This window comes from Trichechus manatus, unplaced genomic scaffold (assembly GCF_000243295.1).
Source record: "Trichechus manatus latirostris isolate Lorelei unplaced genomic scaffold, TriManLat1.0 scaffold00184, whole genome shotgun sequence".
Taxonomy (NCBI): Eukaryota; Metazoa; Chordata; class Mammalia; order Sirenia; family Trichechidae; genus Trichechus; species Trichechus manatus.
Window position 1 is genome coordinate 3,240,382 of NW_004444120.1, and position 14,139 is coordinate 3,254,520.

The window sequence follows — 14,139 nt, forward strand, 5'->3', positions numbered from 1 at the left end:
AATATTTCAAAATGTTTTCCAGCAGCCATAAACAAATGTTGGGAATAATGCAATAATTTCTGATTACCTATAGTACCACAAACTTGGATGTGCAAGAAAGTAAGAAAATGGAAGTTTCACATTATTGGCAAGTAACTTTGTTATGAAACAATCTACTGAAACAGTGCTAAAAGAGAGGATGGATCTAGAAGTTAATTGATTTGTCTTACCTAAGACTTTTTGCTGCTGAAATCTTCACACACTCTGCAACTATGTGTGTCTCCACCCACAAACCTTCATACCATTGTGATAAACCTGCTACCGTCAAGTCAATTCTGACTCACAGCGACCCTACAGGGAAGAGAAGAACTGTGCCATAGGGTTTCCAGGTAGCAGCTGGTGGACTGAACTGCTGACCTTTTGGGTAGCAGCTGTAGCTCTTAAGCACTACGCCACCAGGGCGCATCATTCTGATGGTTGCGTTTTATTTTTAGGACATAGAACAAAAAAATATGGAGAATCAGTCCCCTAAGGCCTTGGATATTAGGAGAGATTTAAATCACACAGTTGTGGAGGCTGCCAAGTCCAAAAATCCATAGGTCTGCAGTGGTGGGTCAATTTCCAGCCAAGGCACCTCATGTGCAGCCACCACCCATTTGTCAGTTGAGGTTTCCATGTTGCTATGATGCTGAACAGGTTACGCTTCCAAGTAAGACATGCTAGGAGGAAAGGCCTGATGATGCACTTCTGAAAATCAGCCATGAAAACCCTATGGATTACAACAGTCCAGTCCACAACCAATCATGGGGATGCTGTAGGACTGGGCAACATTTTTTTCCATCGTGCATTGGGTCAACATGAATTGGGGGCCATCTCGTCTGCAGCTAATGACAACACTGAGCTATTACTATAAACCCAGTATTAGTCGAAGTGTTTTACTGGCATTTAATCTTCATAAAAACCTTTCAAAACACGGACTATTTTTTACATCATTTAAGAAAACTGATCAATCAGTGAATTAATGCTGAATTACTTCCTCTTTGCCACTAGCATAGATAATTGAAAGTAGAATATTATAAAAATAATTCCCTTTTATTTGCTTATAGAAGACATAAAAGAGAAACCTGATGGGCTCTCTTCACATTTCTCTTATTAATATAGAGTGGAACTTTTAATATTGATATTAATAATTATAATTACTAAACATCTATTTTATAGTTTATTAAGAACCTAAGTACTAAATTAACTCTAGTAAAGAATTATCATTGAGCACTGTGATGGTTAATGTTATGTGTAACTTAGCTAGGCTATGATTCTCAGTGATTTGGCAGACATTGGACTAATTGCTCTTCCATAATGTAATATAATGGAATCATCTCCGTGATGAGATCTGCTATGAGCAGCAGATCAGTTGAAAAGGGAGTTTCCTTGAGGGTGTGGCCTGTATCCAGTAGACAAATGAATGTTCCAGCAAGGCTCACTCTCCCTCTTGATTCTGCATCCGACTGGTCATCATCTGACCTCTGGTTCTTGGGACATGAGCCAGCAGCCTGCTGGCTGACCTACAGATTTTGGGATTGCCGGCTCCCGTAACCCCGTGAGCCAGCAGCCTGCCACCTAACCCTCTGATTTTGGGTTTGTCAGCTCCTGCAACCACGTGAGTCAGGAGAAGCTTCCAGCCTGACACCCGACACACGGATTTTTGGACTTGCCAGCCTCCACAACTGCATGAGCCATTTCCTTGAATTAAATATATATGTATTTATATATATACATGTAACTGGTTTTGCTCTTCTGAGAACCCAGTCTGAGACATGTGCCTATGTATAATTTAAGGTGTCCCTGGGCGGCCCAAGTGGTTAAGCAATGGACTACTAACTGAAAGGTTGGCAGTTCAAAACCACCCAGAGGCACCTGAGAAGGCAGTCCTGGCAATCTGCTTCCAAAAGGTCACAGCTTTGAAAACCCTATGGAGCAGTTCTACTCTGCATACATGGGGTGGCCATGGGTTGGAATCGACTTGATGGCAACTAACAACAACAACGTATATATTTTATTGCGCACCTACGCACTGTGTTCCGTGCTCAGCACTTTACAGAGTTTAGCAATCAACAATGCAAATCTAACTGTGTCATTTCCTGACCTAAAACCTTTTAAGTGAGTCCGCATCGCCCTCAGGTTAAAGTCCAGCTTTTAGACCAGAAATTTGTTAAATCTGGTTTCACGCTAGAGATTATCTATTCTAGAAAGGTTTTTCTGATCTCACAAGTCTGATTAAGTGATTCTCCTAAAAGCCACTCTGTATTTTTCAAGTAAGTTGAAAGGCCCAAGTTATAAAAATAACTATGAACCACCCTGCACTAATCTCTTAGTACGTATAAAAATTTGTTTAGTTTTCTGTCTTCTCCAGTAGAGTATAGATTTTTTTTTGAGGACAGAAACGGTGTTGTATTCACGGTAACTCCAGCAAATACCATAGTTTGGGAACACAGTGATTGCTAAGTAAATCTTGAACGAATAGATTACGGAGAAATTACTTAAAACAACAAAAGAACTTAGTAACTGGTATTTGTAAGGCTCTTCTTTGTAAAAATACATTTATATTTATCCTATCATCTAGCCTTCGAACAGAGATGAATAAAGGGATTCTCACCATTTTAGAGATGAGAAAACGAACGAGCTTATCCCATGGAAACAGGCGTGTAAAGCAGCAGCACTTTGATGTGAGCCCAATCTCCCAAAGAGTAGGATAGCGCCCTCTTTATTGCATTCTTTGGCCCTGAGTGAGTGGTTGATTGCCAGTTTAAGATTAGGGATACAACTGCAAAGAAAAGACGTTCTCTCCATTCCTTCATACTAATACAGTTCAAATAATACTTCGTTAATTTTAAAAAATTATTGATTAAACAAATCACTAAGCATACTTCAGCATCTTTTTTTTGAAAATCTTTACTTAAGTTCTTTAACTCTCATCTACCTACTTCCTTCCTTTCCTAAGCCTCATAGAGGAAGCTCAAAAAGTGCTACTCACTGAAGATCCACTCAAAAACACAAAATCACATTGTAACTGAAACGCGCAGCGCCACCACCCTAGACTTCCTTTTCTTTTCCACAGTAGGAGGCGGGGCCAATTTCCCTCATTCAAATAAAAAACCAGGAGATTTGCATGGGGAACGACCAGTCCGTGAACCTATTGGCTGATAGCATATAGGCGTGGCCAATATTACGAGCACTGAGCCCCGCCTACATTAATTTGCATAACGGCCCCGGCGCGTGTAAGGGAGAAGCGGGTTTGTTTTTGAATCTGCGGAGGCGGCGGCGGCGGCAGCGGCGGCGGCAGCGGCGGCGCGGCGACTGAGGCGCGCGAGACTGAGGCGGCAACGTTGGGGACGGCGGCGCGGGACGGCTCTGTAGGAAGGAACTTGGTTCCCTCTCCTTCATCTCCCGCCCCGAAAGGTATATGTGAATCCTAGGGGCTGTTATAACCACATTTTGTTAAATTACTATTGTATTTATGAAGAGTCAAGACCGCATTATGGCGACTGCTGGAGTTGTGTGTGCGCCTGCGCGGTTGCGGAGTTGCGGGCGGCGCTGCATGGGAGCACGTGATCTTGCGGGGTCGGGCTCTAGCTGCAGTTGTGCAGCTGACGGGGCGGTGGCTGCGCAAGCGCAATATTCATTTTCCAGATCTAATGTTCTTGTTGGACGCCATTTGGGTTCTAGATTTATTTTTCATCATTCTTCAGGGGTTTCATTCTATTACTCCCAAATTCCCACAGTTTTAAAGGAAAACGTTTCTCTTATATTGTACTCCTATCCGACCTCAAATTCGTCTTTTATATTTCTCAGATTTTCTGAGAAGCTGTAAACATGATTCTTTCTTGTGGTTCTCGATTATAATTTCACTTTCAGTAGGGAGATAAGTTTCTTGCACCTAGTGGTGTTCTCACGGAAAGTGCATGTATTTAAACTGCATATTTGCAAATACATTTTTAACCCTATTTTTACCAGATCTGTTGTCATGGATGTGTGGGATGTTTGCAAAATACAATTTTAGTTTTGGAAGTATAGGGTGTATGTGTTGGGGGCAGTGGAAGAACATACAATGTAGTTAAAAAAGAAACCTCAATCTTCATGGGATTTTTTTTAAAAAAATCTTTTATTCTGAGCCAATGAAGTTTTAATTTTAATCAGTTTGTGTGCCTCAGAGCATACTTGCATTTGTATTCTACATTTTTCAGTCCCTTGATCACTTATCCGTTACTGATTCTGTTAATTATTGTTAATCTGATTTTTAAAATAAAATCAACACATTTTCTTACTGTTTTCTTCGTGTTGATGCATAAAATATAACTTGGTAAATTGTTCTAAAAAAGAATTCTACAAAGAATTCCCAGCAACACAGGAATCAAGAGGACCACCAATAGAAATAGTTTCTTAGAAACACTTTCCCATATAATTGTGTATAAAATATCCCTGTTGTGTTTATTTTTTACAAGTGTGCTCCTGATTTTAGTTTCTTAAAGAAGAGGCGGTTATAATTGTGAATATGCTACCGATTATTTTAGCTTAAAAAGGTAGTGTCACTGTGTTTAAAACTTATATAACTCATCTGAGAGAAGTTATGTAATATTTGATATGATTCTCCCATTGTGCAGTTTATTTACTAGGCTAAAAACCTGTAAATGGTTTTCACAAACTTTTATCTGTGGTTTGCATGTACAGTAATTGGTTTCTTAGCTGGTTATATAACCCCAAGTTTACATTGATCTTCTGTGAAATGAAGAAGTGGCTCTGCTTTATAATCTTGGTTAGTTGAGGGACATTTTTATTTCCTAAAACGAATACCCTTAGTAACTATGAACTGGATGTAATTGATACTTTTGATTGGTGGGTTTTTAAGTGATGTCACACATGAGATAGAATGGAGTGATAAGAGATTCTTTTTTTCAACAAAATCTTAGTTTGTCATTGATGTAATTCCTAGAACTCTGAAGTTTTCTACACAGAAATATATTTAGAGGCAGTTGTGTAATCTTGCCTCTTTTATGCTTCTGAGTGGTTACTCAGCACCCTCCTCCTTCCCATACAGTAATTTCAGGTATTTTGAAGTTGAAACTAGGTTGTATTTTTTTTATGTGTGTGTATGTGCACACACATACATAGTTAGGTTAAGAAAAAAACTTTATACACTTTGCTCTTCCAGATGAATGGAATATATTTAAGGTTTTAAGTTTGAATATACAAACCATTGCATAATAGGTTAATGTTGAAGGTCGTAACAGTTACTTGAAAATACTAAAAAACATTAATATACAATTTTGCTGTCATGTTTTTCAAAAAGGCAAACATAGCTGTACAAACATAGCTGTGTAAAACTAAGATTAATGAATCGTCTGAACATTTTGTTCATTAGTATTCTGTCATTAACAAGCATATTTTGAAATTTAGTCTGGTGGTTGTGATGCCACAAAATTTTGACATGCATGTAGCATATATAAATATTAACACAAGGTTATCCAGGGATTAATACTAAGTGACTGGGGTTATTTAAAATTTTTCTAGTTTTATAAATTTTAATCATCAGAAAATTCAGTTTGAATGATGAAGTCATAAATCACTAAAGTTGTCTTTTGTCTTTAACACATGATTTGTACTTGGGATAAATGTTATATTTAAATATATTTTTACTTATTCATATAGCACATTTAGAAAACGTTGAAAATAGTAACATTCAGAAATAAGCGCTGTAAATGTTTTGGTGATTTTTGTGACCTCACTTTTATTAGTTGATCAGTTTATTGATCTACTTATCAGTTTTTTTTTTTGTTGGGATCATAATTTATTCCTTCTCTTAACATTGTGAATTTTTTCCCATTTCATTATTCTTCTAAAATGTTTTTTATTGGTTACATAATATTATATTTTGAAAATTTCCCAAATTATGAAATATTCTTCAAACACATGTTTTTAAGTGGCTACATAATATTGTCGTATATTATAAGAATGTGCTGAACCCTGCTGACATGGTGGTTAAGAGCTATGGCTGCTAACCAAAAGGTCGGCAGTTCGAATCCCCCAGGTGCTCCTGGAAACCCTATGGGGCAGTTCTTCTTCTTTGTCCTATAGGATCGCTTTGAGTCGGAATCGACTTGACAGCAATGGGTTTATTTATTTATTTTTTATTTTTGTGACATTCTAGGCCTTTCTTACTTTGTTTGCCTATTTTTCTATTATAAATAATGCTGCGATGAACACCTTTGTACATGAGTCATGATCAGAATACTTTATCGTAGAAAACTTCTTTGAAATTATTGCTTCAAAGTGCTTTTAATTTGCCAAATTTATACAATTTAGTTTTTTTTTTTTTTTTTTAAAGCATTTCCTATACTACCATAAATTTGATGGGTGCGAAATAGTAGTTCATTTATTTATTTTTTGATAACTTGTAAAGTTGAACTTTTTAATGTTTTATTTATGCATTTTCTCATTTTATATGAATTTGCAGTTTGAGTTTTTTTGCCTGTTTTTCTATGGTGTGTGTTAATGTTTTTCTTATGTGTTTATATTTATGGATATTAGCCCTTTGCCTTTCATATTTGTTGCAGCAATTTTTTTTAGTTTATCAGTTATCTTTTAAAATTATTTATGGTTTTATATATTCAGAAGTTTTACATTTTTATTTAGTCAAATGTACTGACAGTATTTGTCTGTCTAGAAAATATTACCCATGTCAGATAAACTAAATACTCATCTATATGGTTTATTGTTTCTATATTTATGTTCTTTAAAAAACTACTTAACTTTCTAATCGTTGTGGAGTTTATTTTGACCTAGTGTGTTAAAATGGGCTGCTGGTTTCCATTTTTTCCAAATATCTAGCTTTCTCAGAATTTTATGTTGAGGATTTGTCACCTTTCTCATTGCTTTGAGTTGCTTCTTTTGATCGTGATAAGCTCTTAGGTACTACTGTATGTTTTTTTTGAGCTACCAATTCCGTTTCATTAACCAAGGATAGTTAACCAGGGGTCTCTTGACTTCTAGGGCCTCTCTAAATGTATTGAATGAGTTCCATGGATCCCTTGAAATTGTATGCAATTTTATGAGTGTGCATATGTATATTTTTCTGGGAAAGAGTATAGCTTTCATCAGCTTCTTGAAGGAATATATAATATAAAGTCTAAAAGAAAGTTAGCAACCAGGGTATCTGGGCCTTATTTTAATACCACATTACCACATTGTTACTGTAGCTCTGTAGCCCCGTGTTGTTGTTGTTAGCTGCCATTGGGTTGTTCCCAACTAATGACGACTCCGTGCAAAACAGCGAAAACCTGCCTGGTCCTGTGCCATCCTTATGATTACTTGCCAATTGAACCATTGTGATCCATAAGGTTTTCACTGGCCAGTTTTTGGAAGTTGATCACCAGGCCTTACTTCCTAATCTGTCTTAGTCTGTAAGCATCACTGAAACTTGTTCAACATCTGTATAAAGGTATGGAGGTACAACATACACTCACAATTCCTTTTCACAGTTTTTTTAGCTAGTCTTGGTTTTCGCAGATCAACTCTAGATTCATTTGGATAAATCTTTAAAAAAGCCAGTTAAATTGAGGTTTTGTTTAGAATTGCATTAAACTTAAATTCGGGGTAAAAGTATATCTTTATACTGTTTGTTTTCCTTTATTGATGAATACAACATCTTACAGATCACACAATGTGTACTCTTTTTAGGAACTCTGGGAAAATTTCAGATACCTGTGATTTTTCATTAAGATATCATTTTACTGGTTTCCTGGTACATATATAATGTTAATGGGAGTGAATTGGGAGAGGATATAGGACTACATTTTTATTTTTAATCTGCTTTAGGACATGGTGTTATTAAGGTAATGCAAGTATGATGTTAGAAGCGGGGAAAGTAGGTTAGAAAATAATATGTTCTACAATATTTAAAACCAAAATCTTTCTTCTTTTTTTAATATAATTTTTTTTAAATGAAGGAATTTTGAAAAGTAATTCCTTTTCAGGCCTGGATGGAGCCTAATCTTATAAAAAATATAAAAATCTATTATTTTATTCTCTGAGAGGATGTTTTCCTAATTATTAGTATAATTGTACTCTCCGTTAAAGCTGTTCTTTGTGCTGACTGTAGTGAAAAATATGTCTTGAGTAATAGTGAATTTCAGTTGTAATTCAACTTTTTATTGTTTTCATAATGGGTTCAGGAAAGAAAATCAGAATATTGTCAAAATATTATATTTATGAAACTAAGCTTGAAAATTGGTGGAGGCATGATAAGAAGATACCACAAAAATAAAGATAGAAATCAAATGTTAAAATTCTGGCTTTCCTTGAGCATTCTGCCTTTTTAAACTGAAGTTTCTGTCTTTGGGACTTTTTCGAGGAAATTTGCTTAAAAAAATTGGATATTTTACCTCTTTTGTTAGACCTTTGCCCTTAGTTGAGAACTTTTCCTATTTCTAGTGGATTATGATACTTGGATTTTTCAGACCATAACAGATGAGAAGTAGCAAATTATGGAAATAAGTGCCACTAGAGAAATACGTATGGAAAGGGGCAGGAAATGATGTTGGTAGTGAAGAGGATCAGATTTCAAACATTAAAAGCAAGAATTTGAGGATATTTAGTTCGGGAATCAGTATTCCCAGAACTTAATCTGTATTTATAGCTTGTTCAGTATGGTAATTGATAATATTATTAATGACTCTGAGTCATTGAGAATATTTATTTATGCTTAACCTATTCAAGAAGGGAAAGAAGTTTAGTTTTTAGTTTAGAAAGATTTCTTGTTATTTTGTTTTTTTAAGTTTTGAGGCATTTGGAAAATCCATACTTGTGGCATACTTAGTTTTTCAAGGGACTCACATGGAAAAGAAGTTTGAAGTTAAAGTTTCTGCCTTTGAGTTTCTTACAGTTGTGGGGCATATGATAGGTAAAACAAACAAACAAAAAGAACAAAAAACTATGTGATATTTTAATATTAAGTTATAAAAATATCATTAAGTAGCTCTGGACAGCCATAGTCCTTTTCAGTTCCCTAGAGTACTTAGAAATTACCTGTTCATTAGTGGAGTTTCTCTTAAAATTCTTACCCATTTGACCTTGTTAGATTTCTTTAGTGAGCCTGAGACTGTTTAAAAATTACTTTGCAATGCTTTTTCCTCAGGTTGTTCTTCAGTCTACAAAGTAAATCAGATTTCTGCTGGCATTTTTCCTCTGTTCAAAACAAAAGTGTATGGTCACAGAATTAAACTTTAGTTATATATGTTTCAAGTTGCATGGTGGAAATAATTTCATATTGGAGACAGACAGTATGAGTGCTGGGGAGCATTTTCATTCCAGAAAAACGAGACGACCATGACACTACTGCTTATTTATATAGTCTGAATGTTTTCGGTTTTGAATTTTCACCGTTTGGAATTTTGAGTCTTTAAGAGAATGACTCAGGCATCTGCTTGGTCATCTTCCAAAATATGTGGGAGGCCTAAGAATACTGTTGATAGTGCCTTCCTGAGAGAGGAGAATATGTCTTCCTAATTGGATCTAGGTGGACGTGAGTCTTGGAAATGAAATTGAGCTGATAGCTTTGCCATCAGAAAATTCACTTGTGTCTGCAACTTTTTTATTGCCCAGAATATGTTTTGTGTTATTTTGTAGATAATGTTTGGGAATAACTAGATATATACCCTTTAGTTTGGGAGAGAGCACTCATTGTATAGTGGTGATGTGAGGTAGTATGTGATAATGTTTGACTGTATACTGCCTTCTCTCTTTCTTTGTTGTTTGTATAGTCCTGAGCTACTTTGGAGAATCATTGTCCTGCTAGGTACCTAGAAATTGTGTCCATCACTCCGTGGCACTTTGGCATTCTAATAATTTTTTAACTCTATGTTAGAATAATGATCCTCAGAGATGTCAAAGCCATTAAAGGATCTCTCCTTGGGTCAGTGATTCGCAAAAATAGTGCCTTCAATTTTGTAGAAAGGTAAACTTAGAATACAGGAAGGGAATCTACTGGTTTTGAGGACCAGGAGGAAAGACTTTGACATGATTGCTGATACTCATTCATATCTCTTAAGGCTTTGGAACCTTGGAAATGTATCTGCCCTATTACTCATGGTACCAAAAAAAAGCGACACCTGTTGACCGTGGAGTTGATTCCAACTCATAGCGACCCTATAGGACAGATTGGGACTGCCCCGTAAAGTTTCCAAGGAGTGGCTGGTGAATTCGAACTGCTGACTTTTTGGTTAGCAGCTGAGCTCTTAACTACTGTGCAACCAGGGCTCCAGGAGATAAACTGTTTTAAGAAAAGGAGGAAGTGGGAAACCATGGAAGAGAAAAGAGGGGATTACCGCTGAATTTTTTTCTTCTTTTATTTCTTTTTGAGTGGTAAATGTTGTCAGGAGCCAATTGGATTAAAGGTTAAAAAGCTGTAACAGAGACTCTGTTACCGTTGTTTAAAGAGGATAAAAGTTTATTTCTTTCACATAACAATACAGAGGAAGACTGTTGAGAGGGTTTCTAACTGGTTTTACCTTAACCTATGACTTTCATTTCTAGGTTGAACATGAGTACTACACTTTCACCAGCCAGGTGCAAGGGAGAAAGGGCAATAGGAGTGCACACTCATACTTTTGAGAGCATGATCTGGAAGTGGCATGTATCACCTTGACTCATGTTTTATGAGTCAGAGTTAAGTCATTGGGGCATATTTGGCCAGGAAAGGAAGGTTGTAAAATGTGGCATCTAGAAGTACAACCAAGTTCCAGCTAAAACTAGACGGTTTTATCAAAGAAGAGGAGAAATGGATATTGGGGAACACCTAGCGTTTTTTGCTACATAAGGAAGCAGGAGAAGCAGTCTGTCAAACTTATAAATTCATAGGTTGATATTTTAAACTGGCTCTTTGTTTTAAGAGGCAAGTCCGGATATAGCTATATCTTCCTTTGAAATGGTATTTTGGGAGCTTCATACTCAGTTTGTGGCTGAGGTTCCAGTTATTTTAAATGCTGATTTTATTTGGTAGAATTCGTCCTTCCTTTGCTTGCCTTTGAAACCATTAATCATTAGTTTAATTTTGCAAGAATTGGAATTTTAATTTAATTTTTAAAACTCAGCCTTAGTGGTACAGTGGTAAAGCACTCAACTGCTAACCAGAAGGTTGGCAGTTTGAACCCATTAGCCGTGCTGTAGGAGAAAGATGGGGCGGTGTGCTTCTGTGAAGATTTACAGCCTTGGAAACCCTATGGGACAGTTCTACTCTGTCCTGTAGGGTCGCAATGAGTCAGAATCAACTTGACAGCAGTGAATTTTGGGTTTTTTAATTTTTTTGAATACTCTTAAACCATACAATTTAACTTACTTATTTTAAAAGGATGAAGGACTGTAGATAAACTGAATAACAGTTGTTTGATTTGCTTGTTTTAGTTGCACAGTTGAATTTATGTTTGCATTATCCTAGCCAGATTCAGCTTTCTTCTCCAGTTATAACTATATGTATAAATTATACATTTTCGGGATAGAAGATGTGTTTCTAGGGCCTTATATGCAGGTAAAATGATTGTAGTCTTAAATTTGCTCTGCATATTGACAAAACTAACTTGATAAATCAGTAAATAATTAAAAGTAGCTTTATGTAGAGTATGGTAAGTAAAAGAGTGAATATTTATGTGAGTCACAGAAAGCTAGAATTATGTATATTAGGGGGTGATCATGGAAATCTTCCTAGAGGAGTTGAACTTTCAAGAGATGAGTAGGATATTCCTGGTAAAGGGAATCAGTAGTATCTTAAAATTTCAGAGGTGGGCACTTCCTTAAAAAGCTAGAAATAGAAATACCATATGATCCATCAATCCCACTCCTAGGTATATACCCTAAAGAAATAAGAGCCATCACACGAATAGACATTTGCACTCTGTCTTAGTCATCTAGTGCTGCTGTAACAGAAATAACCACAAGTGGATGGCTTTAACAAAGAGAAGTTTATTTCCTGACAGGAAGGTAGGCTAAAAGTCCAAATTCAGGGTGTCAGCTCCAGGGGAAGGCTTTCTCTGTTGGCCTTCTCATCCATGTTTCTCCAGACTGGGAGCTTCTCCGCACAGGAACCCCAGGTCCAAAGGACGTGCTCTGCTCCCGGCACTGCTTTCTTGGTGGTATGAGGTCCCCAATTCTCTGCTTGCTTCCCTTTCTTTTTATCTCTTGTAAGATAAAAGGTGGTGCAGGCCACACCCCAGGGAAACTCCCTTTATATTGGATCAGGCATGTGATCTTAGTAAGGGTGTTATACAATCCCACTCTAACATAAAATTGCAATCACAAAATGGAGGACAACCACACAATTCGGGGAATGGTGGCCCAGCCAAATTGATACATATTTTTTGGGGGACATAATTCAAACCATGACACACACCTATGTTCATTGCAGCATTATTCGCAGTAGCAAAAAGACGGAAACAGCCTAAGTGCCCATCAACAGATGAATGGATAAACAAATGGTACATACGGTGGAATACTACGTAACGATAAAGAGTAATGACAAATCTGTGAAACATCTCACAACATGGATAAATCTGGAGGGCATTATGCTGAGTGAAATAAGTCAGTCACAAAAGGACAAATATCATATGAGACCACTGTTATAAAAAAACAAGAAAAGATTTATGCACAGAAAAAAAATTCTTTGATGGTTACCAGAGATAGGAGGGGGAGGGAGGGAAAATTACTAACTAGATAGAAGACATATGTTAATACTGGTGAAGGGAAGGCAGTACACAATATAGGGGAGGTCACCACAAAGGCAAAGGAAGACACTGAGAGGAACGCAAGACGAAAGGGCAACTACGGTCATTATTTTAGCATAGATAACTCTGCAACAATAGCATTAACAAACAATAATCTACAAATGCGTACATAGGTAGAAAGGTATGCTAAAGAGGTGTGGGAGAGTGTATGGGAACACACCTACTTGTAGATACAGGTTTGGTTGTGGATGTTTCTACATAATTGTAGGTGCTACATGTATGTTAATATAGACAGTAGAACACACAAGGGTCACAGGCAGGGAAACCTCTAAGATATAACCAAACACCTCATAGATGAAGTTCCTAGGCTTGAAGGTAAAGGACATATACTGGGGGTACATCTACGTCGGTTAGCACAACATAGTTCTTAAAGACAGTGTTCTGCATCCTACTTTGGTGAGTAGTGTCTGGGGTCTTAAAAGCTTGTGAGCGGCCATCTAAGATACAACTATTGGTCTTTTCCCATCCAGAGCAAAGGAGAGTGAAGAAAACCAAAGACTCAAGGAACCAGTTAGTCCAGAGGACTAACAGTCCTCATGAACCACAGGTTTACATGACTCCAAGACCAGAACTACACAGTGCCTGGCTACCACTACTGACCACTCTCACTGGAATCACAACAGAGGGTCCTAGACAGAGCAGGAGAAAAGTGTAGAACAAAAAATCAAATTCACAAAAAAGACCAGACTTACTGTTCTGAGAAGAGACTGGAGGAACCCCTAAGACTGTGGCCATAAGACACCCTTCTGACCTGAACTGAAGCCATTCTTGGAGATTACCTTTCAGCTGAATAATAGGCCCATAAAATAAACAGTAATGCCCAAGAGGAACACGTTCCTTAGAACAGTCAATTTTACAAGATCAAAACAACATTTGCCCAGCAGCAAAGATGAGACGGCAGGAAGGGGTAGGAAGTCAGGACAAGTCAGGAAGTCAGGAGAGTGCTGACATATTGAGGGGAATGCAACAATGTCATGGAACACTTTATATACAGACTATCGAATGGGAGGTTCATTTACCCTGTAAATTTCACCTAAAGCACAATAAAAAATTTAAAAATGATATGGCATGGCTACCATTACTGAACATTTTGATCAAAGATCCTATAGCAAACTCTTTGAAACTATTGCCCTGAGATAATCTCAAAACCTTAAACCAGAAATACCCCTGAAGTCTCCTTAAAACCAGTCATTTAGCTTAACTAATAAAGAATATCTGTCTTGAGTGTTATACTCTTTTAAATTCTATCTATACAGCATCAAATTGACAAGAGTAACTGAAAAGATTAGATAGGAACCTTAGGGGTCAGTGAGTTTATGTTAATGGGGGAGGAAAA

At 36.9% G+C, this 14,139-nt stretch overlaps 1 protein-coding gene across 1 annotated transcript in view; it reads left to right on the top strand.

Moving 5' to 3' along the window:
• The first annotated feature begins 3,271 nt into the window (after positions 1–3,271).
• The window catches only part of ATF7IP (activating transcription factor 7 interacting protein), a 121,109-nt gene continuing 110,241 nt past the window's right edge, over positions 3,272–14,139 (top strand). The window contains exon 1 of the mRNA XM_023741588.1: positions 3,272–3,435. The gene's annotated coding sequence lies outside the window, so the exon portion shown is untranslated. The remainder of the gene's footprint in view (positions 3,436–14,139) is intronic.